The sequence below is a fragment of the Rhineura floridana genome, chromosome 2 (assembly GCF_030035675.1).
Source record: "Rhineura floridana isolate rRhiFlo1 chromosome 2, rRhiFlo1.hap2, whole genome shotgun sequence".
NCBI lineage: Eukaryota > Metazoa > Chordata > Lepidosauria > Squamata > Rhineuridae > Rhineura > Rhineura floridana.
In genome coordinates, this window is record NC_084481.1 from 192,720,276 (window position 1) to 192,744,138 (window position 23,863).

The 23,863-nt window shown below is 39.9% G+C and overlaps 1 protein-coding gene across 6 annotated transcripts in view; it reads left to right on the forward strand.

The window, feature by feature from the left end:
- Positions 1 to 23,863, forward strand: part of ESRRB (estrogen related receptor beta) — a 258,747-nt gene that overhangs the window by 73,179 nt on the left and 161,705 nt on the right. For 2 of the 6 annotated variants that reach the window (XM_061611807.1, XM_061611809.1), the window contains exon 2: positions 15,497 to 15,559. The exons of 1 other annotated variant lie outside the window; for it this stretch is intronic. The gene's annotated coding sequence lies outside the window, so the exon portion shown is untranslated. Of the gene's footprint in view, positions 1 to 15,492; positions 15,580 to 22,973; positions 23,084 to 23,863 lie in introns of those variants that run through there. 3 more of the 6 variants (XM_061611810.1, XM_061611811.1, XM_061611806.1) reach the window with 3 other exon arrangements.

Genomic DNA, 23,863 nt, shown 5'->3' on the forward strand with positions numbered 1-23,863 from the left:
TGCATGCTTCTCTAGGTTCTTCTTGTCCTCCTTGATTGAAATGGAAACCGATGGGACATCTGCTCTTTTCATGAGCTTTCTGCTTCTGTGGGTCTTTCTCCCATGGAGAACAATATGTTGTGGTCCTGTTCCCACTGTTTTTTAATTTCTTCCTGTGAGCAGATGTGATGATGAGTTCTATTGACTGGAACTGTCCAACTTTGCTGTGCTGTAGCGGCTCAACTAGTTTTTTTTCCTTGACACATATGGATGATTTGCTAGGATGAAGTCCAAAAAATCTATGCTTTGAGGGGGGTTTGTTAATGTGTCTATATTAAAGCTGAACACATTTGTTGATTAATTGGTATGATCAATTAATTAAATCAGAGACCTAATTTGTCCAAATTAGCTTTCTGGATTTTCCCAGTGCCTACATTAACACTTGGCTTGACTCTCTGTGCTTGCCACCACCTCCTCTTGCAGAACCTCCCTTTCCCCTCTATTTTGGTGGATTTTGCTAAAAAGTAGGAGACATGGACAGGCAGTTTAGGCCTAGAGGACATGCCAAAAAGTGGGGTTTAAGGCACTGAGGAGTGAGGACTAAAGCCCAACATTTTTGTTTTCTGTTGGCTATCATTGTTTTTGCATGGCGGGGCTGGAATGAGTAAGGATGTGGTTGCTAGAAGGAGCTTTTTGGTGAGAGGAAGAATGGAGGGACTCACAGGCGTTATGAATGTATTTGCCACTTTAGAGCCGGGGTAGCCAATGGGGTGCCATTCAGATGTTGTTAAACTACAATTCCCATCAGCCCCAGCCAAGATGGCCAGTAGCCAGCATTGCTAGGAGTTGTAGTCCAGCAACATCAGGAGGGCACCACATTGGCTTTCCCTGCTTTAGAATACTTTCCTGATATGTGTGTGATCTGTGGAAGATTCTGCTGAAGTAAATCTACCTAATGTGTTCAATTTGTAACTGTTGTTTCTCATGCACAGGTTATTGCAACCATCTAGTCAGAAGCCAGTCTTTGCCAACCTTGTGCCATTCATATATTTTGGTCTCCAACTCCAATCAGCATGGGGCTGATGGGAGGAGCTGTTGTCCAATGTATCTGGAAGGCACCAGGTTGGCCTTTTTTGTGATAGAGCCTCAGCTTTGAGATGCCCTCCCTATAAAGGCTTGATTTGCATTCATATTACATTGTTTGTCCAGGTATTTTAAATAAGCTACAGTATATTGGTTTTTTTATCTGCTTTTTGTTTTTTAGTGGGCTTTTTAGTTTTGATTATTTTACGCAATGTTATGTTTAGCTTTTATTGTATTTTGTTGTTCTTGTTATCCATTTGGATAAAGGGGAGTTTAGAAAAAGTTAAAATAAATAAATGTAGATGTGAACTGACCCTACATTTAGACTGCAATCTTAAATCCCATACATTTAGGCTGCAATCCTATGCCTAGGGGTAAGCTCTACTGAACTTAATGTGACTTACTCCTGAGTACACATTATGAGTTGTGTTCAGTGAAGCACTAAATTGAATGTCCCATCAGTGCAGTGATTTTTCCCTTGGACAATGGAACATTCCCCCCTTCTCCTCCCCTGTGAACCATCTAAATCTGTTCTTATGGTTCCCCCAACCTTTTTGGAAGGAAGGAAATCCCTTGTGCTAGTTGAAGTTGTTCTGTCACTGCAAGAATTTAGTTGAATACTGCCCCATAGGGTTGTGCTATCAGTTTTAAAATATATTATCTTCATTTGGGTTGACAGATCCAGAGGCCCTTTGAAAGTTGTGATGAATTTAAAGTATGCATACCAATTAGAGATGGAGGAATCTGTCAGTTTTGGTTCTCTCAGTTTCTCATTTCCAGTCATAAATCCAGTTGTCTATGTTTCTGCAGCAATTTTAGTTTTTCTTTTAAAAAAAATCCTCATGGAAATTCTTCAACATTTTAATGTGACTTTCTTCTAATACATTTTTGTATGCACTTTTGTCTAATGTACACATTTTTGCAAACAATTTGTCCTAATATAATACATTTTATGTTATTTTCACTAATATATTCATTTTTATACACATTTTTCTTTAATATATGCATTTTTGTAAAAACATTGGTTGGAGAACTGCTTTGAAAATTTGGATGTGTAAATTTCAAAGGATTGACAGAATTCTCTTTCAGCTCTCATATTATTTTGGAAAGTGCGAATTTGATAAATTCAGCTTTAAATGCAAACTGAATCGAATTTGTTCCTAGTACCAGCATAGTGTCCCCCTCTTCCCTGAGGGATCAGATTTGATCATTCAGACCATTCACTTGCCAACAGTCCTATGAGCTGAGCCCAGATTGTTCTCCATCTTTCCACATGGCAGAAGAGGACATTAGACCTTTCGCCAAGATCTTCTCACAAACTTCAGATTTGTCAGTAGAATGCCAAACCAGGGACATGAGTAACTCTTGTGCCCTGATGCTCCAGCACAAGCTAGTTAGATGCCTGTTTCTGAGTGATTCCCAGGGATTCAAGATGATAAATGTGGAAAGTTCATATCAGTGGCCCCTTTACTCTCCAAAAAATGGAAGCAGCTACTCCAGAAAAAGGAGAAGTCCCGTTTGTCCTTTTACACTGACTATAAAGTAATACTAATTTTTTGTTTCAATAATGGTTCTGTCAGCCTTTTCAGAAATCCTCCTCTCTTTCTTGCACAGGCATTTCTCTGTCAGCAGGAGTCCATTATCTGAGCACAAAACTCCATTGTATTACCGTTATCAGTTAATTAGACCACATGAAGTCTGTGCCAGCCAATCAGGTGGCTCCATGGCTCACTCTACTAGGTCCTGATAAAAGTTAAAACCTCACATTAAAAACTTCAGCTATTGGAAACCAGCACCTGCCTTAAAATTCAATATCTGTTCTTGGAGGTTCAGCAAAGTGGCACAAGAGGTTGTGAACAGTGGGGGACATTCAGACATGCTCCTCTTTCCCCCCTCCCCATATTGCAGGGTGAATCCTGTTACAGATTGCCATACAGATATTTTGTGGGATGATGCTTCCAAGGGAACTGCAACCCAACAATCCTGGAACGGATCATGGGCAGGAATCATTCCTCTGACAGAGACAAACCGCAGTTCTGTAATTCCTTATATTGAGAATATAGGGCAATGAGGTTTCCAACTTGCAAGGGCTTCCCTATTCACTTCCAGGTCAGGACTGTGGGTAGGTAAACTTGTGTCTAGTCCTAGGGGTTCTCCAACTTGGTTCAGGGGCTTCTACTAGAACATGGAGAAGATGGAATCCAAAGTGCAACCAGGAGAAGGTATTGTTTGGTTGACCAGGTAAAAGCAGTCTTCTAGTGTTTGTGCCAGTCCTGGACAGTCCAGAGATTTCATACCTAACCACATTTGCCACAATTCCAGGAGCTGGTGCTTGCCTTTACAATCCTAAACAGCTTGGGGCCCTAATCTCTGAAAAAGGAAAAAAGCCGCCCTGGGCTTCTGCTGGGAGGAAGGGTGGGATATAAATAAATAAATAAATAAAAACATTTCCTCCTGTTTTAACCTGCCTGTGCATTAAGATAATCACTGGTGCGGAGTGCCATCAGCTTAGGCTGGTGGCCCAACTGTGACCCTATCTGAACAAAGATAACCTGGCTACAGTTATCTATGCTCTGGTAACTTCAAGGTTGGATTATTGCAATGCACTTTTGCAGGGATACATTTGAAAAAGGTTTGGAAGCTTCAGTTAGTGCAGAATGTAGCTGCCTGACTGTTCACAGGTTCAAGAAAAACACATAATATAACACCAATTCTGTTCCAGTTACATTGGCTGCCTGTATCCTTCCAAGCCCAATTCAAAGTTCTGGTTTTGACCTATAAAGCTCTTTATGGCTCAGGACCCCACTATCTTCTTGAACGCCTCTCCCAACATGAACCTACCCAGACTCTTAAATCTTCTTGTGAGGCCCTTCTCCAGGTCCCCCCTCTGACGGCCTCTCCATCTGTAGAATACGTTCCCCACTGAGTTCCGCCTGGCCCCTTCATTGACATCTTTTCAGTGACAGGCAAAGATTCTTCTTACTCAGGCATTTGATAGGCTAAGAAGATGTTGTTTGTATTAGTGTGCTGCCAAAGCTATCTGTGGCTGTATGGGGGCAATTGTTATTGTTTTATTATTTGTTTTTATTGAATGGTATATTTACTTTGGTTTTTGAAATGGAGATGGAAATGGACTGCGTTCAAGTTGATCCCAACTTATGGCGACCCTATGAATAGGGTTTTCATGGTAAGCAGTATTCAGAAGGGGTTTACCATTGCCTCCCTCTGAGGCTGAGAGGCAGTGACTGGCCCAAGGTCACCCGGTGAGCTTCATGGCTGTGCGGGTGTTGTAAGTGGCTTGGAGACCTTTGGGTAACAAGCAAGTAATAAATCTAATAAATCATCAGAGGCTCTTCTCCATGTTCCATCTTTAGGAGTAGTGCATTATGGATGTACAAAAGAGAGGTGGTAGTGCCCTGTGGAATGTCCCTCCAAAGGAGGTATGTTTGGTGCCAACACTATTCTTTCCAGTGATAGGTTAATTAAAATTACAGTATTTTTAGGTGGTTTTTAGGTAGTTCAAGATTTACTCCTCTTGATTTTCTTGTATTGTTGGTTATGTTTTATATTGTAGTTTTTAAAGTCTGTTGCCCTGAAATCCAGTTAGCTTCATCGGTCATTTTGGGCTAACCTAGCACTCCCCAGTTTTATTTACTGTAGGGGAATGGGTATCAGGTAAGTTCATTGCCAAGGAACCTTCTCTAATTGCCTGCATTTAGCCCACACTCCAGTATCCACACTGTCATATATACAGCAACATGTATACCCAAGTACAGCTATCAATGTACACTCACCAACGGAACCTTACAGCTTATAATGAAAATCTGGCTGATCCAGAACAATCACTTCTTCTAAAAGCAACTTAAGCTGGCGGATGCTGATAGACTGTAGCCAAAATGGGGCCAATGAGAAACATGAGGTGTGCAGAAGTACCCCCCCAAAAAACAATATTTAGGGAAAAAACTCTAACCTGCCTCCCAAAAAACAGCCCTATGAGGAATGAACACGCTTAGTGACTGACTGTGTCAGGGGTGGGGAAGTTGGACTGTGGGGGAGGGGAAATGGAATGCAGAATCCTGTAACAGTGCATGGCTGGAACCCTGAACAAGATTACCACACACTCCAAGATTTTGTTACATATCCTACTAGTTCTCTATTTCTAATGTTTAATCGTTGGCCTTGGGGCAATTATGTTTTATATTATGAGCGGACTGTGTTTTACTGCTGGCTTATTAATTATAGTAGTTTTATCTTTCATTTTTTATGCTTCGGATTGTTGATATCCTATTTAAGAACACAAAAAGAGCCTTGCTGGATCAGGCCAGTGGCCCATCTAGTAAGGCATCTTGTTCTCACAGTGGCCAACATTATATCTATGTGAAGTGCGCAAGCAGAACCAAGCTAAGCAGGACTGTCCTTTCCTGTGGTTTACAGAAACTGGTTTTCTTTTAAAGCCATCCAAATTGGTGGCTTTCACTGCCCCTTGTAGGAGTGAATTACATAGTTTAACTATGCACTGTGTAAACAAGTATTTGTACAGTAGGGTCCTGCTTATACAGCAGGTTCCGTTCCGGACCCCCGCCGTAAAGCGGAAAATGCCATAAAGCAGAACCCCATTGACTTTAATGGGCCACGTTGCGCGAAAACGGCGCAAAAGGGGAAAAAAACCCTTTAAAATGGAAAACGAAAGCTGCCGTATCAGCGGAACACCTTAAAGCGGAACGCTGTAAAGCGGGGCCCTACTGTATTCTGAAAGCTGCCTTTGTACTCAAAAGGCCATCTATAAATACTTTAAAATAAAAATACATAAATATTTGTCAAGACTGTGCTGTTTCTCTCAAAAACCCTGCCTTCACAGCAGTAAGAAGCTAATCTGAGCTCAATTTGGCCTGCTATATGTGACCGGCATTACCGTGTACAGATTCTGCAAGGAACAAAGCAGGAGATTGCATGTAACGAAGCTCCAATGTTGTTGTTGGAGTGTGTGCTGTTTTCCACTCAAAATCACTACAAGCTCCTTTTCTCCTGTTCGGATTCCATATGTGTGCTTATCTTAAGTCGCCTGATGACAACCTTCTTGAAATGATCGGAATACCACATCAGTAATATATGAGAGAGCGAGAGAGAGCGTGCACATGTTTTCTTCTGAAAAAAATGTGTATATTGGTGATCATGTTTTATTATTTTTCAATGTTCATGAGAAAACAAAAGTAATCATTTACAGTATATGTTCGTATTTATATTAATGAAATGACAGAATTATTAATTAATGACAGAATAAGTTCTTTCATATTTAAAACTGTTGTCATAATATTCCCTTTTAGACATACTGCATTTGGGTTTTATCTAGTACTGGAATTCCTCTTGTGAAACGGACTTCCACATGTGCAATGGAACTTCCCCTTCATCTCCTCCCTGCACCTTCTTCCCACACACACCTGCACCCTCAAAATCTGTTCCAGTGTTTGGGATTCCTCCAGAGCAGAGAAGGCCTGTTGCATTAGCAGAGCTTTGCTTGCAAAGCATTAGATACAACCCTTTGGATCTGACAGTAATAGCAGCTCATGCACTTCTCGCCTTCCCTCCTCTCCTTTTTCAGGACAACCTGGAGGAGTCAGACTTTTCACTTCTGTTTTTGATTTACCACAATCTCAACTTGCCATTTTGTTTGAGCCTATTAATCTCCATGGTTTGTTTGAAACAAACCAATTTTAAACTATGGCCTATGAAAGTAGCTTGTTTCACAAACCATAGTAAATGTCAAGCACAGGTTGATCTGCCTATGGCTGTGCTGGAGGAGAGGGGAGGGAGGAAGAATGCAATCCCAAGGCTTGTTGCAGCTTGTTCCTATCATGATAACCATGGTTTATTATGACATTCAAATATAGATTTAGCATGAGTTAAAGTGAGATTTATGTGCAAAAAAGAAACTCCTGTTTGATTCCCCCCCTCCAAGTCCCTGTGTTCAATGGGGCTTGCTCCCTAGTTTAGTGTGTGCAGGAATGCAGCCTGTGGATGTGATCCTGCCAAAATTTAGTACAGTTCCATTAGAGCTAAAGTCTCATAGGGTCCAACTGGGCTGTACCCTTTATGTTCTCTCAGCAACAGTGCATACAGTATTTGAGACCTGTGTTCTCATGTGAATACAAAATAAACACATCAATCCATCTAGATGTAATGGCAGGCACATTAAATGTGCATCTCTTTTGTATTGAGTTTGCATGCTGATGCTTTTAGGGAGGTGCATTTTCAGCATATACTTGACAATGTAATGAAATCCCCATACAACATGCAGCTTTTGCATACAGGGTCAAACTAGCGCCAAGTGTATAAACTTTGGTCTCTGCTCTTTGCACACTGTAATGTGTGTGTATAACGGGAGAAAAGAAGAGATGGGTGCCAGCGAGAGTCTTTTTAGTGTTTATTTGTTAGTACATTTTAAAAAGACTGGATCAGGCGTTTAATGCTGTTTTAATTTTTTTTTAAAAAAAACCACATTTCTAAGACACCCCTCCTTTCTGTTATCCGCCGCTAACAAGGAAATCCTGGGATTAACAAATCCTGGGATAAGCAGCGTTTATGAAACGGAGAGGTTCGTTAATGGGCGGACAAAGAGTTGTCAGACTTGGAGACATGAGCGCACACGCAACTCAAGCAGGAGCGCGGGTAGCACGTCCTGCAAGTTATCTCCGAAAGTTGCAGAGATACTGACTTCTCCTTGTCAGAAATGCGGAAACCCCCAGCCAGGGTCAGGCTCTATAACTTGGGGTTCGAAAAAGCGGCTCTCGTTTCGTCTCGCTCTGAGCCGGAGCAGGGTTCCTTGTTTAGCCTAATGGCAACGCTGCCCCGCCTGTCTGTGTCCCTCCCTCCGTCCCCACAGCCCCGGCACTCTCTCCTGGATAGCGTCAGGCACAGCTCCTGCCTATTCACTCCTGCGCTGTCCCCCAGGATCGTTTTAGAATTGACCAGAAAGAAGAAAGCTAGCCGCACAGGCATCCGGCACGCACTATTTGTAGCCGATGGACCTGAAGCGTCTACTTTCCCCTGCAGGGAATGGAGAATGCAGCAGACTTGGCGCGTTTCGGGGGGGGACGGGACCCCGCACCGACAGCACATCACAACTACACGCGGGAACTCCCAACACTCGCGCGCGCCTTAACCCCAGCCACGAGGTCCCTTCTCTCATTCAGTCTCGGTGCCGGCGCCTGCCTGTCTCTGTCTGTCTGTGTATGTGAGAGAAGGTCGCCTGCCTGCCTGTCCGCGCCGTCCCGGGTCCAAATCGCAAGTCCCTCCGGCAGCGTGAGCGAGCTTCTCTGCTTCATCGTCGGCTGTTTGGCCACGTGTGGAGATGTTAGTCACATTTACATTGCCTCCCCCCCCCATCTCGCCTCTTCCTCCGGCCGCCGCCGTTGCTGCTGCTCTGTCACTTCAAGTCCAACCCCCAAGAGGTAGCCAATAGCAGCTGTGCCATATTCATCACTCGCTCCGTCTTAAAGCTACAGTGGGGCTTAGTGGCATCTAAATCTCTTGTGCCTGTGTCGCCTAAGCTGTCTCCCTTCTCTCCGCTTGCCTCAGTGCGGTTGGATGAGCGGGAGTGTGTGGATGTGTTTAGTGCTTATTTCTCCCTCTCTCTGCCTGTCCTCCACTGTCCCTGTTTCTACTATCTTCTATTCCCTCCCGCAATCTCTCTCTCCCCCCCCCCAACCTTTCCTTGACGCTGGTCATTTTCCTTAGTTGCCTGTGGTGCTTCCCCCCCCCCTTTGCCCTCTTTCTCCTCAGTGTGATCTGGTCGCTTTTCTCTGCCAACTGGGAATGCTAAAACAGAACTGATGGACATTTCCGAACTTTGCATCTCAGACCCTCTCAGCTACCACAACCAGTAGGTGCCCTCATTGCTTTCTTCCCTTTCTTTGAAATGCTGGCTTTATGCCTGGTATGGAAGTGGCCGGATGGCGTGGAATCCAGATGTGTTTTGGGGGCTTGACTTTTGAGTTGGAAAGGGGAGAAGGAATTCTTTTAACTTTCTCTGCCCCCTCCCCATTTTATGTGAAGATGTGATCATACCTGCCCATCTCCTGGACATTATATGTGCAAAAGAGTGTGTGTGAGAGTGATATGTATCATAGTCTAAAGAGCTTGTTCTTCTCTGACCAGCAGGAAGAATGCAAATCTCCATTTAGAGCAGGGGTAATGCCTACAGAGTTGGCTACAGTAAAAACAAGAGGTTTGCCATTGAAACGGATGAGTTTGGGGAGACATCAATGTACATCACTTTAATTATCACAAAACTTTTTTCTCTGGTTTCCCAGGCATGTAAATTGATCCAAATAGGAAAGTGTGGTCCTTTGCTTTTTTATAAAAGTTTTATGTGGCTATATTAACTCATGAAATTTTGTACATATATATTAATGTAGGTATATATAATATTTGTATATGTGTTTATATTCTTGACTATTTGGGGAGGGATAATTTTTTAGAAAATTCTATGCCATCTGGAATTCCTTGGAGAAGGCACACTTCTGTACTCAGGGAAGCTAGTGTGGCGATGTTGTGAGTGCAACGGAGCAAGTATCCCAAGCTGGGATTGATGATGACAGATAGATCGGCAGCTGCTGGTGTTCTATTTCTTTGTACGATGTGTTGGGAAGTACCCAGTGGTGATGTTTTGCATAAAATTGCTTTTAGTAAATAAAGATTGAGCCTTGTGTGGAACTTTGGAAAGTGGATGGCATTCACTTGTCATTTGCGTCTGCTCCGCTAGTGTGATTCGTTCGCAAGCCCGCTTCTCTTTTGATAATCAGCTTCTGAAGAAGCCAAGGCATCCCCTTTTGTGTGTTTGTGTATTAGTCAGTAGGAAGCTCCTGAAGGCACTGTGCGCTGCCAACAGATTTGAAAAGTATTACAGTATTGCCATCCTGGATGGATATGGTATAGTTTTAAAAGCTATACCTTACTAGGAGTTAAAGAAAAAAATATAAATAAGATGAATATAATATCATTGAAAACAACCATTCCCTCCTCTTTTCCTTTTCACATCTCTCCTTCCCACCTTTCTTTTTTTGAGCAGCTGCCATTCCTCATCCCATCTTATTTTAGTCCCCACTCCCTTTCATGCCAATAAAAAAATTACTAAGAAATTATTTTTGTTGGTTTTTGTTTTCCAGAGCACTTTGGTTTATGTCAGCCCTTTCCATCTTTGATTATTTAAAAGTATCATTATCAATCTTTTTCTAAAAAAATGTTTTTCACAAAACAGTAGATTTAGAACAATAAGGAATCAAATACCATTTGATATTTTACTAAAATGAGGAGATAGAAAAATAAAGTGTCATCTCCTTCCAAGAGAAGGCACTCATTGTTTTGTAGCCACTGGCACTGTGTCTTTCCTCTTAACTTTTTTCTTTTCACACACAACCTACTTGTAGCATGGGAAGGGTGGATGCCAACCCAGAAAATAACTGAAACGAAGTACTTATCTGATTTCCTTTTTAATGGCTTGTAAAAATTGATAGGAAGTCACCAACAGTGCTGTGCCTTAAGCAATTTTCCTGCTTCACTGTTAACTTGGCTGCCAATTAAAGACACAAAAGTGGACCAGCAGGATGTGCCGCTGATAGCCCTAGTGCAGAATGGATGGGTGGTGGACCACTCTTCTTTCTGTTACTAAATATAGGTCTACCAAAATTGATACAACTGTTTTATCTGAATTGGCATGGGCTCTACATATCTTTTTAAAAGAAGGATCCTGTGCTATATCAGGTCCAGATGATTTAAAAAAATTCTCTTCAAAATGATTTGGGAACATTCAGGAACTCATAGCTGGTGAAAGTGGGGGGTAAAAAGATATACTGTAAAATACTGTCTAATTATTTTGGAGCCCCATTTTTGCTGCCATTTACATTCTTATTGCATAAAAGAGTAAAGGTGTAAGTCAAGACCAGCTTCAGCTGTGTGAATGACAATTTATCTGGGGTATGTAGATATTTGAATGTATGAGTGTTTTTACTGTTATACAGATGTTTCTATATAGGTGTACTTTATAGGAGTATTTCTCTTACCTGTCTTAACACATGTATTATCTATTCCCAAAATGAACATTGGTCACTTAGACAATTTGCACAATTGTTTAAAAGCCAGTCCTTTTCTGTAATAGTTGTTATTATTTAGAGCAAAAGGGTATATTAATTCATAACATTGAAAAGGACCCCTTTTATTTTGCAAAGCAGCTTTATTATAAAAATGAGTGTGGCTGCAACTAGTGGTTGGTCTCTTTTAGATGTTCCAAACACTTACTTTGAACTTGTAACATACATATTTTAATACTGAGAAAATGGCAGTAAGAAGCATAGAAATAAACCATGCAAGTCTTAATTCAGCATTGTGGACACACTACTGAGTTCAAATCCTATCCTATAGTGACTCCAACCAAGGCCTGACTGTGCTGAAGAAATCAACATCTACTTGCTCAGGATGTGGTACCCTGCATTTTTCCTTCCTGGGGTGAGGAAAGTTATTCCCCCTTTGCCTGTTCAAAAGTGTCCTTGATGTGATACTTTAACAGGGAACTGAAAGAGGGGCATTCACAATTGCCTTGTATTGCTTCCTGACGCTTGGGATCTTGCCCCATATATTTTGACTTCAAACATATGCATATCCTTTTATTAATTTTATCTTTATAGATATATTTTAGAGTAATTCTTTGTAATTGCTAAATTGGTATTGGAAAAGTTTGCCTTTCTGATTCCCTAGCAAGATTTAAGTTTAAACCTTTTGTAAGAATAGGATTAGCAAACAAGCATACAAAAGCATGAGCTTAATAAATGAATCTGTAGTTTGTCTTGGAGGTCAAGGCAGGTGAAGTACATAAAATTCGTCAAACTGTACTGATGGTGCTTATCTGCAATACAACAATTGTGTAATATAGATCTGCATGTGTGCAAAAATATGTATGAGATCCAGATACATCTATGCATATATCTTTGCATGTGTATTATTGTTATATTTGAGGTTGTAAATGTAAACCCATAGAATATCCCTTAAAGTGAAATTCAGCACTTGTTCTCTTTAGCACTAATGTAACAGCCCCAGACGAGAAGTGGCTTCCCTCTCCCTGTTTCCTTTTAGCTACAGCCTCAGATGTTGCTAAGGAAGGTTGCTGCAGGAAGATACTTTTTTGCCATTCCTAATCGATAGCGTGCAAGGAAAAGTCAAACAGATCAAGATTATCATATTAGGAAAAAATAATGCCACTTTGGTGTAGAGCAACATTCTCAGATGTGCCTGTTTAAAATGCTTCCTGTCAGGTTAAAGAAGGATGCACAATTGTTGGCGCAATAAAATATTCAAATAAGTAATCAGTTGCAAAACAAAGTATACAAAATAGTAAGTGCATTTTTGAACATAGAAACTCAAATTCAGAGAAATCGGTATGATTCCATTCACTACAAGAATAAACTCTGGAGATGAATAATTAATTTAATTTGCATTTGATTCTGTTGATCCTTATTTACAGGCCAAAGAAATGTGACTTAGTTTCTGAAGGAGTACTGAAGCTCATTTGCTTCTGTGAATGAGAAGAAATCATTGTCAGAATGGCTAAATGAAGTTGCTTGAGTTCTAGGCAGTCCTGGAAATCTAGAATGGGGAGTGTTTGCTTTTTTTCAGACCTGTGAGTTGGGAAGAAATTCTAAACAGGAAAAGTGAATGAAGCTGTAAGTGCTCTGGGCACTCTTGTCTATTTACAACAGGGAGTTGTTGCTTTGTGTGTCTGTTTTCTTACTGACAGATTAATTCAAGAAGAAGCTGTAATGCAAAGGAAGGGACTAAGCTGGTTCTCTGAACAGATTTCCTATTGTGTAGTTGGGTCCCTCTTTCAAGAGCCTGGCTAGTCTTGAATGTGAAGAAAATGTTAATCTTTCTTCCACCTGTCTTTCATATTCTTCTTTTTCATATCAATTATTGAAAATTATGGAAAGATCAATTTATTATTAATATTTTAGGGAAAAACACAACTGGACAGGGATCTTTTCATTATATTGATTGAAAGTAATCAATAGATAATTGTGTTTAGCCTGAGAGGGACAAGACTTTGGAGGCATTGCATCAGGGAAAGTTGCTGTGACAGAAATTTCACAGCAGTATAGTTAATTTTTTCTGGGATAATTTTGTACTTGAAATCCTCTATCTTTAATTTCCTGATCTCCTCCCATCCTCTTCACTATTCTGTAATGGCTTTTGTTTGTTTTTAATGGTGGTGTAACTTACACATTAGCACTTTTTAAATCCCTCCAGTAAGAAATTTCATATGTGCCACACTCCTGAAGATCTGAAATGTTTCTGTTCTGGATACTATCACTTTCAGTAAATGAGAAAAGAGGGAAAGAGTATAAATTTAAGCTTCTATGGAACCAAAGCTCATGAATGCAGTGATAATAGATTTCCCATAAAAAGGTAAAGGTGTCCCCGCACTTGTAGTGCGAGTCGTTTCTGACTCTTAGGGTGATGTCTTGCGACGTTTACTAGGCAGTCCATATATATGGGGTGGAGTTGCCAGTTCCGTCCCCGGCCTTTCTTTACCCCCCAGCATATGCCGGGTACTCATTTTACTGATCACGGATGGATGGAAGGCTGAGTGGACCTCCACCCCTTTTACCGGAGATTCGACTTCACCCTTTCGTTGGAATCGAACTCCGGCCGTGAGCAGAGCTTCGGCTGCGTTACCGCCACTTACCACTCTGCGCCACGGAGGATCTTAGATTTCCCATAAGTGTGTCTAAATGTTTAAGATTTATTTACATAGGGAAATAAATAGCAAAAGCAGAATAAGCCATAAATGCTTATAGTTCTGCATACTCTGGGGTTGATAAATGGTCATGGTAGCTCTACTGTGGGTATAATATTATGGTACCTGGTAACACTTGGATGTTCCTTCAGCTTTCTTTAAAGATGCATACTTACTAGGTACCAAGGTTCATTGATCTCAGCGGGATGTAAGTCTGAATAAAAATATTACGATAGCACTAAAAGTGAGCTTGGAGTTCTTTGCATTTGTTTAACAGCTGCTAAATAACAATATTTTTTTTTATTTCTATACATAGGAACAGGTAGAAAAATAGTTTCATTACCTATAAAATGCCAACACACACAGCACAGGCATCCCATAGTATCTTCTTACAAAACATGGATGGAGGTATTCATGAATGGGTTGGAGGTTTGTTTAGGGAAAGATCAGCATAGCAAACTCATCATAACTAACTCTAGAAATTATCCAGAAAAAAATCTGCTGTTTCTCCACATAGTTAGCCATTTTAGTTGGAATTATTTTGTAAGACAGAAAAGCACATTAAATGTTCAATTTGAAATTGTATTACTCTAGGTGAACAATTTGCTATTTATAAACATTAACGGAGACCTGGAGAAAAAAAATCGTCATTTATGAATTTTTCTACCTTCTCTGTACTGGCTTGGCCTTCTGTCTTGAAAGCTCTTTCATGCCTCCTCTTTCCACTTGGGCTGCCCACAAAGTGGCCCTTTCAGCTGAAGTGCCAGATATTTTGTCTGTCAAGAAGCACTTGTGAGTTCTGCTGCCCGAGGTGACTATCTCTTAGGAAAGTATGCCTGCATGAAGTGGAAAGCACCATAGAATAATATCTTTGTCATGTTTGTAATTGCAAATGTAATTAGCAAACAAGCTCTGGGAGATTAAGGAAACTTTCACTGCACATGACTTGACCCTGTGTTAGCCAAAACAGGAACGGTGTGCACTGTTTAACCCATGCCAGTTCTGCATTTTTGTCTTGGCATGTTTGGTGTTCGTAGATCTCTACCATATAGTGAATGACCTTGCTCTTTTTCTTAGTGTTCCCTGTGCTTCAAGCTCTCTTCAGAAAGAATTCCATTTTTTCTCGTATGAAAGAAAAAAATGCTGATACATATTAGATTGCTGATCTGCTTGGTCCTCATGAACACCTCATATGGCATTGCCCTTAATTATCCTGTTGTATTTTGCACAGACAAGTTGCAAAGAGTAGGTGGCAGACTGTTGTCGCGCAACTTGTGCTAGCTTTATGACTGATTTTGTTCCTTCCTTTCCTCTATTGTCTGTCCTGCTTCTACTGTGTTCACTTTCTCACCCCCACCCTCCCCAGGGAGAGATATTCATGTTCAGATGTTGGTATTGCCTCCTCTAAATTTCCAAGTTTCATGCTACTTTTATCAGTCTGCAGAGAATATTCTTCACTCACGAGTGTCTTGCAAACAGTAGATGCAGAATCCATTCAGAATGTCACAAACTTTGAGTGTGTGCATGTCCAGGAGGTGTTTGCTTTCTCATGCAAATTTTGTCATGCTAGAGGTTCTTTTCTCTCCCTTTTGTGTGTACTATTTAAGTTGCGGTAACATGCCATGACCAAGCTGTTTTTGTTTTGTTTTTTAGTGTGAAAGGGAATGGATTGAGAATAGAGAGAGGCGGCGTGTCTTGTCCGATTCTGCACTGCCGGTGAGGCGCTGATTTCTAGGGTATCTCCATTATTATTGCATCCTGTTTATGGGGGGGCTGGGAGGAGAGGGAAACACTGTAGGCAGGCTCCTGAAATTTGGACAGAACCTTCTACCCTTACGTTCCTCTCTTGTTCAACATAATTTTTTTTCATGTGCCTTTTTGTATGCATCAAATAACAGTTGGGTAGTGTTTGGGACCTCCAGCTGGGAGCATCTTCTGTAGTGACAAAGGAGATAGGCATTGGTCTTCTAAGTTAACTCTATATACTTTAGTTGAGTTGTTTTATCTGAAGACACCTCTCTCTCTCTCTCTCTCTCTCTCTCTCTCTCTCTCTCTCCTTTCCCCCACATATCATTACCCAAGACCTCCCCTCCTGTGGCCATTGTTTTTGGGGAAATGCATTTTTCTTTTGTGATTCAAGTATTACTCTCCTACCCTTACACTTTAAAGCACCCTTCTGTAGAAACTGAACTTTTATTGTTAATATTACCTGAGAGCATAGTGTTCTGCTTAGTTAAGAATAGGGTCATAAGAATGGCTTTGAAAAAGGCTTGCTTTTCAAGTTTGGTATTATATAGAAGAGCTGTTGTTTGAAAGGCTATTACTTCCTTCTCTATATATAAATTACAATTTTATCTGTAAAATAGATCTTTTCATATTCTTTAAGTGTGCCCCAAAGACCAAGTACATATCCATTTACTACTATACATATCATACATATTTATAGGTCTCTTTAGCCAATGGCTTTCTTAGATGGTCTTTATGCAAATAAAGGTTTATTCATTTTTTAAATGTAAGCAAATATGAGTTGCCTGTAATTGTTTGTTACAAATCTATGTATATGGCTGTTAAGAACCTGGATATTCATTTTAGGGCAGAAGGGGTCATTTAGGATTCTTCACATTTTTCTAAGATAATCATTAGATTAGTAGTGGGGGCTTGTTCTGAGATGTATTGTAGATTTTTCACCTCTTTTTTTTAAGTCTGAAAACACATATTAGTACAAAATGGTATCTGAATTACAGGATCTTTCCTTTTGATTGCAGTATCCACATAGTGCATGTGATACGTGAAAATTACTTCCGTTAACGTCAAGTGATTATCAAGATAGATAGCACAGGCGCATCCCCATTCAAAATTCTGCTTGTAAGCTATCCTCAACCACATTCTCCCTTTCTGGGTATTTCTGCCCCCTCTCCATACCCTCTCCTCTTCCTGCTTCATTCAACATCTCAAGTACTTCTATTTTTATGCTGTTTGCTTTTTTGGTAGCTCAGGGAGGATGGATGGGGGAGAGAAGCGGGGGGGGGGAGATTTGCACTGCAGTAAGATGTTGAGCAGCAATTCCTGTGAAACCTAAAACCTTAATGCCCATTGCCTGCCACACGTTAGTAGTCAATTTGGCATACAAGTCTTGTTTTGTCAGAAAGAGGAATCTGAAATGAAGAGGGCCTTTGTGCAGCTACCTGACTGGTTATGCGGTGACAGTTGAGTCGATGTAGTCTGCAATGCAGTCTAACCTGAGACCAGAGGTGGGAGAGATGGTGCTGCTGTTGTCAAAAACTGACTTTCAGGCACAAACACAATCCCAGGATGGGCTTTCTGGGCTGATGCCCTAATACCCTTTAGAAAGATTTACCCTGACACCTCACAAGTGCCTCTTGCATTAACAGGTTGTAGCAACACACCCTTTTGAGAATGATAGCAATTGATACAGATGTATTTGTGTATTGCTTTTTATACGTGATAATGGGTCATTTAGCTTTAGAATAAATGTGTACATGGTTGTATCTTCCAGCTGATGTAGGCATTGCATATGTGACAGAAAAGAATGTTTTTAATCAGGCTTACAAGTGTGAGTAATGTGTGTATGTTGCAAATACATTAATATACTGTGGGTTTCTGTGCAACGTCTATACACAAATGTATACTCCATGTGAGAATCAATATATATGCAGACCAATGTGAACTATGGACAATATGTGTGCATATTTAGTATACAGAAGTGTGCATATATTATATTATTTCCATATACATGCAGTGTGAATGCACTAGTAAATCAGTACCTGCACAATCTATGTTTATCACTATATGCATCTCTAATTATAAAATAAACTTAATCTTATCTCCCTTAAAAGGTAGTTCTGAATCAATGCTTGTGAAATGTAAAAGATTCTTCTATAAAGATAAAAGAAATGCAAATTAATGTAAACTGTAAATATAGTGCTCATATAGCATATTGGCAGATATAGTTTGATAAGGAGCAAATCCAGCAGGGAGCAGGCAGCATTTTACAGACTCAATCAAGAGTTTTTGGTCTGGTTAAAATTCAAGAGAGAGAGAAACAAGATGCTAGACATATAAACCATGAACAAATTGCTGGTTTATTTTGCTAAGAATCAAGCAGGATGATTGGGTTTATAATATTCATTCTGTATTTTCATTTGGATTTAACTCAGACCCTTCAAGATGTATGCGGCAGGACTATTGGGGTGTGTGTGTGGATGGGTATTGTACGTTCAGTGGTTATTACAATGTGCGAAATTAAATATGCATTTCCCTTGGAATCCATCACAAGAGATTGTTCTTGAATGCACTTCATTGCATCAAACAATGTTTCTCTTTTTTAAACTTGTTTAAAAGCCAGCTATTTTAAAATAACAACAACAGATAGTTTCCTTTGTTGCAGAAAGAACCATAAGGATATCCATGACTGTTCCATTTTTCTTACTCAGACTTTCCCATCCTCTGAAAAGACTTTTCTATCTTGACAGAAAGAGAGCCAGTGTGGTGTAGTGGTTAAGGTGGTGGACTACGACCTGGGAGACCAGGGTTCAAATCCCCACACAGCCATGAAGCTCACTGGGTGACCTTGGGACAGTCACTGCCTCTCAGCCACAGAGGAAGGCAATGATAAACCTCCTCTGAATACCGCTTACCGTGAAAAACCTATTCGTAGGGTCGCCATATGTCGGGATCGACTTGAAGGCAGTCTATTTTCCATTTTTCATCTTGACAGAAATATTGTAATTGAGTCCTAACAGTGAATTTTCAACAGAATATACTTGATCCATATACATTTGGGGGATACATATGAGGAATACATACGTTAAAACAATATTGCCATTAATTCGTTCATTTATTTTCAATTTCTATGAAGGAATTTAAGGGAAATAGACAAAACACACTTTAATTGTTTGAAGAAGGAAACAATTGGGCTGGTGTTCTCTCTGTTGAAGTGAAGCTTCTTTGCCTCAAACTGTGCAAAATGTTATAGATTCAATTCCCCTGTTGACCCAAGAGTTAAGAATTAATTCATGAATAATAAAAACCAATCAGTCTTGTTGAGTTTAAGAGGGATTAAAAGAGAGGTTTTTGTACAGAAGCAGTTATATATCTTGGTGCTGATGTTGTTGGACTATTAGACATTGTATTGGGACTCACTGGTTTATCTGATAACAGTGCCTGATTTGCAAAATACAGTTGTTATCCTGATGACTAATGAGCCTAATATTGGATGGATTAACAGAGGTCACACAGCTAGTGTCTGTTACAAGTTCTGAGTCCCTTCAGAGATAATTCACTTTATTTGAAAGCATTTTGAAGGTAAAGCAATGCTAACAAAGCTCACTTGTACAAGAGTTGTTCTTGGTACTGGTTGCTTATTAGTTGAACAGAGTGTTTCACAGGGATTTAGATTATTTTCCATTGAAATCCAGATGGGAATCTGGATGTTTGTGCACCAACAATGTTTTCAGATCCATACAGAGCTATACACATTTATTCACAATGGCGCCTGCCCTGGAGAGGTTATGGTTCAGTACATAACTACTAAAAGTAGTTTTAAGTCAGGCTATCTCAGTCTTTAGAATACTGTTTATTTCATCCTGTGCAAGGGATGTTTTCTATAACAAAAGAGTCCCCCCTTCTTCATCTCCTCCTCCTCCTCCTCTGCTGAGCCCCTCTGCATCAGTTCAGACTTCAGGAGAGGATCCTCCCATTTATGACTGCAAGGCAGGGATGGGAAACCTGTGGCCATCAGAAGTTGTTGTCCAACCTCCATCATCTCCAGCCTGCATAGCCAATGATTGGGGATGATGGGAGTTGTAGTTCAGCAACATCTAGAGGATCACAGATTCCCCACACCTGTTCCAGGGACTAGCAGTATCACCCTGTGACATCTGTGTGATTGGGTTCTTTAACTGCCATTGCCAAACTATTATTGCTTACCCTATTCATTTGCGTAAACTCAGGTGTGATGTCAAAAGGTTACCAAAAAGTGCAGTTTTCCATAAGCTTTATCTCTACTCTTTCACCTCCGTTCAGAGAGCATACAGACACAACACTGTAAAACCTTTTACATAGTTTTGTGTTTAGCCAAAGAATCTGTAGGCTCTGCTAAAATAGCTCAGTGGTAGTGCATCTGCTTTGTATGCAGAAGGTCTGATGTTCAATCCCAGCATCTCCAGGTAGGGCTGACTGAAAACCTGGAGAACCACTGCCAGTCATTGTTGACAATACTGAGCTAGCTGGACCAATAATTTGGGCATGCATAAGGTAGCTTCCTATGGTGTGGTAGCGGTGCCTAATAAATCATGTTGTCCATTTTGCTTTATCTGGCGAAAATGTGTTGAATCTGCTGTTTTGAGGTTAGAATAGAATCAGAACATGAAAACTGTAAATTTCTATGCAATTTCTAGTACACCCCTGCTAACAGAAGCCTCTGCAAGACACATATCAGAAAGTTCTGGTATGCAAGACCAGTGAAATAGCCACACCAACTTTTCCAGTGCAACTAATATTATAGTAGACATAATATTTTAATATAAAATTTCTTCCTTCCTTCCTACCGATTATAGTTAAGGCTGTTAGTTCAAGAAATCTTAGTCAATTTTATGAGATTTAATCAATCAGTTGGTTGATTTTGCATAAATTTATAAATGAGTATGTCTGTTTTTTTCTGGGAAGAAAATATTTTTTAAAGGTGGAATCCAGTTTTGCTCATGGACGGGCTTTTGATTAAATAGATACTTCCACTAATAGAAGAGGAGAAGAGGTGATTTTTTCAGATTTCCCATTCCTCCTGCACCCTCTGTTTTTTTTTGGGGGGGGGTCTCTCCAACTCATTCGGCATGATTTTCAGGGGCACAAGGGGAGCAGGGAATTGGCAAAACTTAACTCCCCTCCTTTTCTGTTGATAGAGGCATCTGCAGAATCAAAAACCCTTGCATGAGAGCAAGGGTACCAATTGGATCCCACCCTTTGTTTTTTGATGATGCATACTTGTATCACGATCGCACCATTTTAGAAGAGGCATCCCCTCCCTCTCTCTTTGTGTCTGTATGTGTTTGTGTGTGAGTGATAAAAGTAGGAGTACCTCTTCTAAGGTGGCATTTGCCACTCTTCATTTTTGTAACTATTTGCATTAAAAATAATTAACAATAAAAAAAACTTCCCGATTATTTCGGGACACTTTTAATCAAGAAAAAGCTTTTTGATCAATTCATTTGATTAGTTGCCTGACATTGCAGCCTTGGTTATAATGTGATTATTACATAGTATGTCTTACTGCAACTAAGCCAAAGTAGGTGTACCTGGAGTAATTTGCCCATTTCCTTCCTATATATGGCTGTTTCCATTTCTTTCCCCATCCTTTGTTGTTTCTCCTGTGTTAATTGTAGCTTATAAGCTCCTCAGGGCCTGTCCTCTTGTATTCTGCAAAGTGACATGAAAACTGGTGTGCCATATGTGGTGGTGTTGTTACCACTACCACTACTATTATTATAGTTGCAAATTTACAGAGGGTTAAGAGTAGAGTTAGGGCACAACTGTTATTTGGACAGATAGTACTGGTGATCAGGATCTGAAGATGACTGAAGCAAATGGGAAACTCTGTTTTAACTTTCATTTCACAGTCAAAAGCAGCCTGTCAAAATGATATGATGTTATATAGATGGGGAAGGAAAATGAAGACAGAATGATTGATCCTGGGTATGGCACATGTAAAACAAACTCTGCAAGAAAAGTCTGCTTGTGCTTTTAAGATTAAGGCTATTTCCACAAGTGTCACTAAAGTTAGAACACCTTTTACTGGTACATTACTTGTGACTGTTGTTTTTGTAAGACAGGAAGTGGAAGAGAGCCATTCCAGTTAATTTTTCTTTCATTCAATTTACGTGTGCAGGTAATGCAAGGGGGGGAATTAACACTTCAGTCTTGTACATGTTTACTCAGAAGTAAGACTTACTGTGTTTAATGGGATTACTCACAGGTGAGTATGCATAGCGTTGCATCCTAACCTTTTCCTGGGAGTATGCCCGATTAAACACCATGGTACTTACTTTTGAGTATGCATGCATAGGATTGTATTGCATGGCTCTTGTTAATATGGCCTAACTAGTGGAAGCATTTTGAGTCCCACTGAGTGCTCCTTTAAGAGCAATACAAGCCTTTTAAAAACCACCTTGTAATATAATGTAAGCTTGGGTCCAAAAGTAACATAAGCTTGGGCTCCAAGAAGCCATAATGGAAAACATGTCATTGACTAGCCAGGAGGATTAATCCAGATATCTGTTTAGTGTGAAGCAAACATGGTATTTTATAGAGGAAGTATGATAAAAGTCCTTTGTTTTGGTAGATGCAGGCTAGTTCAGGTTAACATCATTACAAGCAAATAGCTCTGCTTGCTTTTCGGGTCCATATGCTGTGACAGCTGTAGAATGCGAATGCAGAAGAACTCGACAGCCCCCTACAGGACTTGGTTGACATGGTTTTCAGCAGAGCAAGGAGGCATGGTTGTTGTCAAATTCTACTGGATGGTCAGTCATGGTATTCTTTTTACAGATGTAATCCTTAGAGGTAATGAAATTATGTTGTGGTTTGAAAGGTAAAATACAAATTCTTCTGCCATAGTTGGATGATTGCTTAATCCCTTTCTGAGGCACAGTTTCGTAATGCTTGAGATGAACATACAGATCGGATTCTCTAACTGGCTTCCTTATGTCATCTCAGGATTCTGCCCTGCAGGGTGTTTTCTAACTGGCATAATCTCATTTTGTCCAGTTATAAGAATTGGACATTATAAGATGTTGACGTTGTTATTGCCCTGTATAGGCAGCTGTCCTTAATAAATGAGTACATTACAGATTAAACAGAGTACATTACAGTAGTCTATCTAGACTCCTTGTACTGGACTCTCTCTCCCTCCTTTTCCATTGAGATCATTTATTTTGGAGCTCAATTAATCTCACTGTAGAAGGTTTTCTTTTTCCTAATATTCAGTCTACCTTTTTCTGCTATATTTTTCATTTTGCATACTAAAAATTTTTCCCTCCACTTTTTATTACTTAGATGCCTCACTTAATCCATATATTATAATTTAGCTCAATCTTATTCTTTTTTTATGGGCCAGGTAAACCACTTGAACACTTCTGGCTTTTCTGAAGTTTCAGTTTGCAACAAAGTGATATAGTTCCATGTGGAGCTCTTTGTATGTGCTGAATGACAAGATCCCTTTGGCAGGTAATTTTCAGTGCAATTCTATACTCAGAAGTAAATCCCACTGTACTCAATAGAACTTACTCTCAATTAGGTGTTCATAGGATTGCAACTCTTTTTTTCCATTTCCCCCTTTGTTTTTTTGCACAAGTGGCTATATTGCAAGGTTATAGTTGGCTTTTTCTATATTCTAAGTGTTCCATTTCTGTATGTTATTATTTATTGATTGCATTCCTGTATTTCAAATTCTGCCTTCAGTGTTTATTGCCTATACCAAAACCACATTTTGTTATTTAACATGTTACTGATCTTTCAAATTACATTTTTATAATGTTAGATAAATATCATTAGTCTTTTATTTTTTATTCCGCTTACTTCTCAGTTTCTTTGTACAGAAAATGAAGAAAAGTTAATTGGTACCCACAGATGTACTGAATTTTAACTCTTTTATAGTGCATGTCATTTTCTGTTTCCAGTAAATTTGTGGCCCCAGGATAAAAAAAATAAGGCATGATCCAGCCAAAGTTAATAACTTTTAGGTCCCACTGATTTCAATGGGAGATTGCGTGCTGCAATCCTATGCATGTTTATGCAGAAGAAAGTCCCACTGAGTTCATTGGGACTTTCTCCCAGGCAAGTAGGTACAGGACTGTAGCCTAAATCTCTCATTAAAATCAGTGTCAGTTGAAATACTTAACTTTGCTTTGATCATGCCCTTCTTGCTATCCTTAAATTAATCATTGTACAGAGCTCTAGTTTTACAAATGTATGGCCAGATCTAATAATTCATAAGAGGGAATGGAC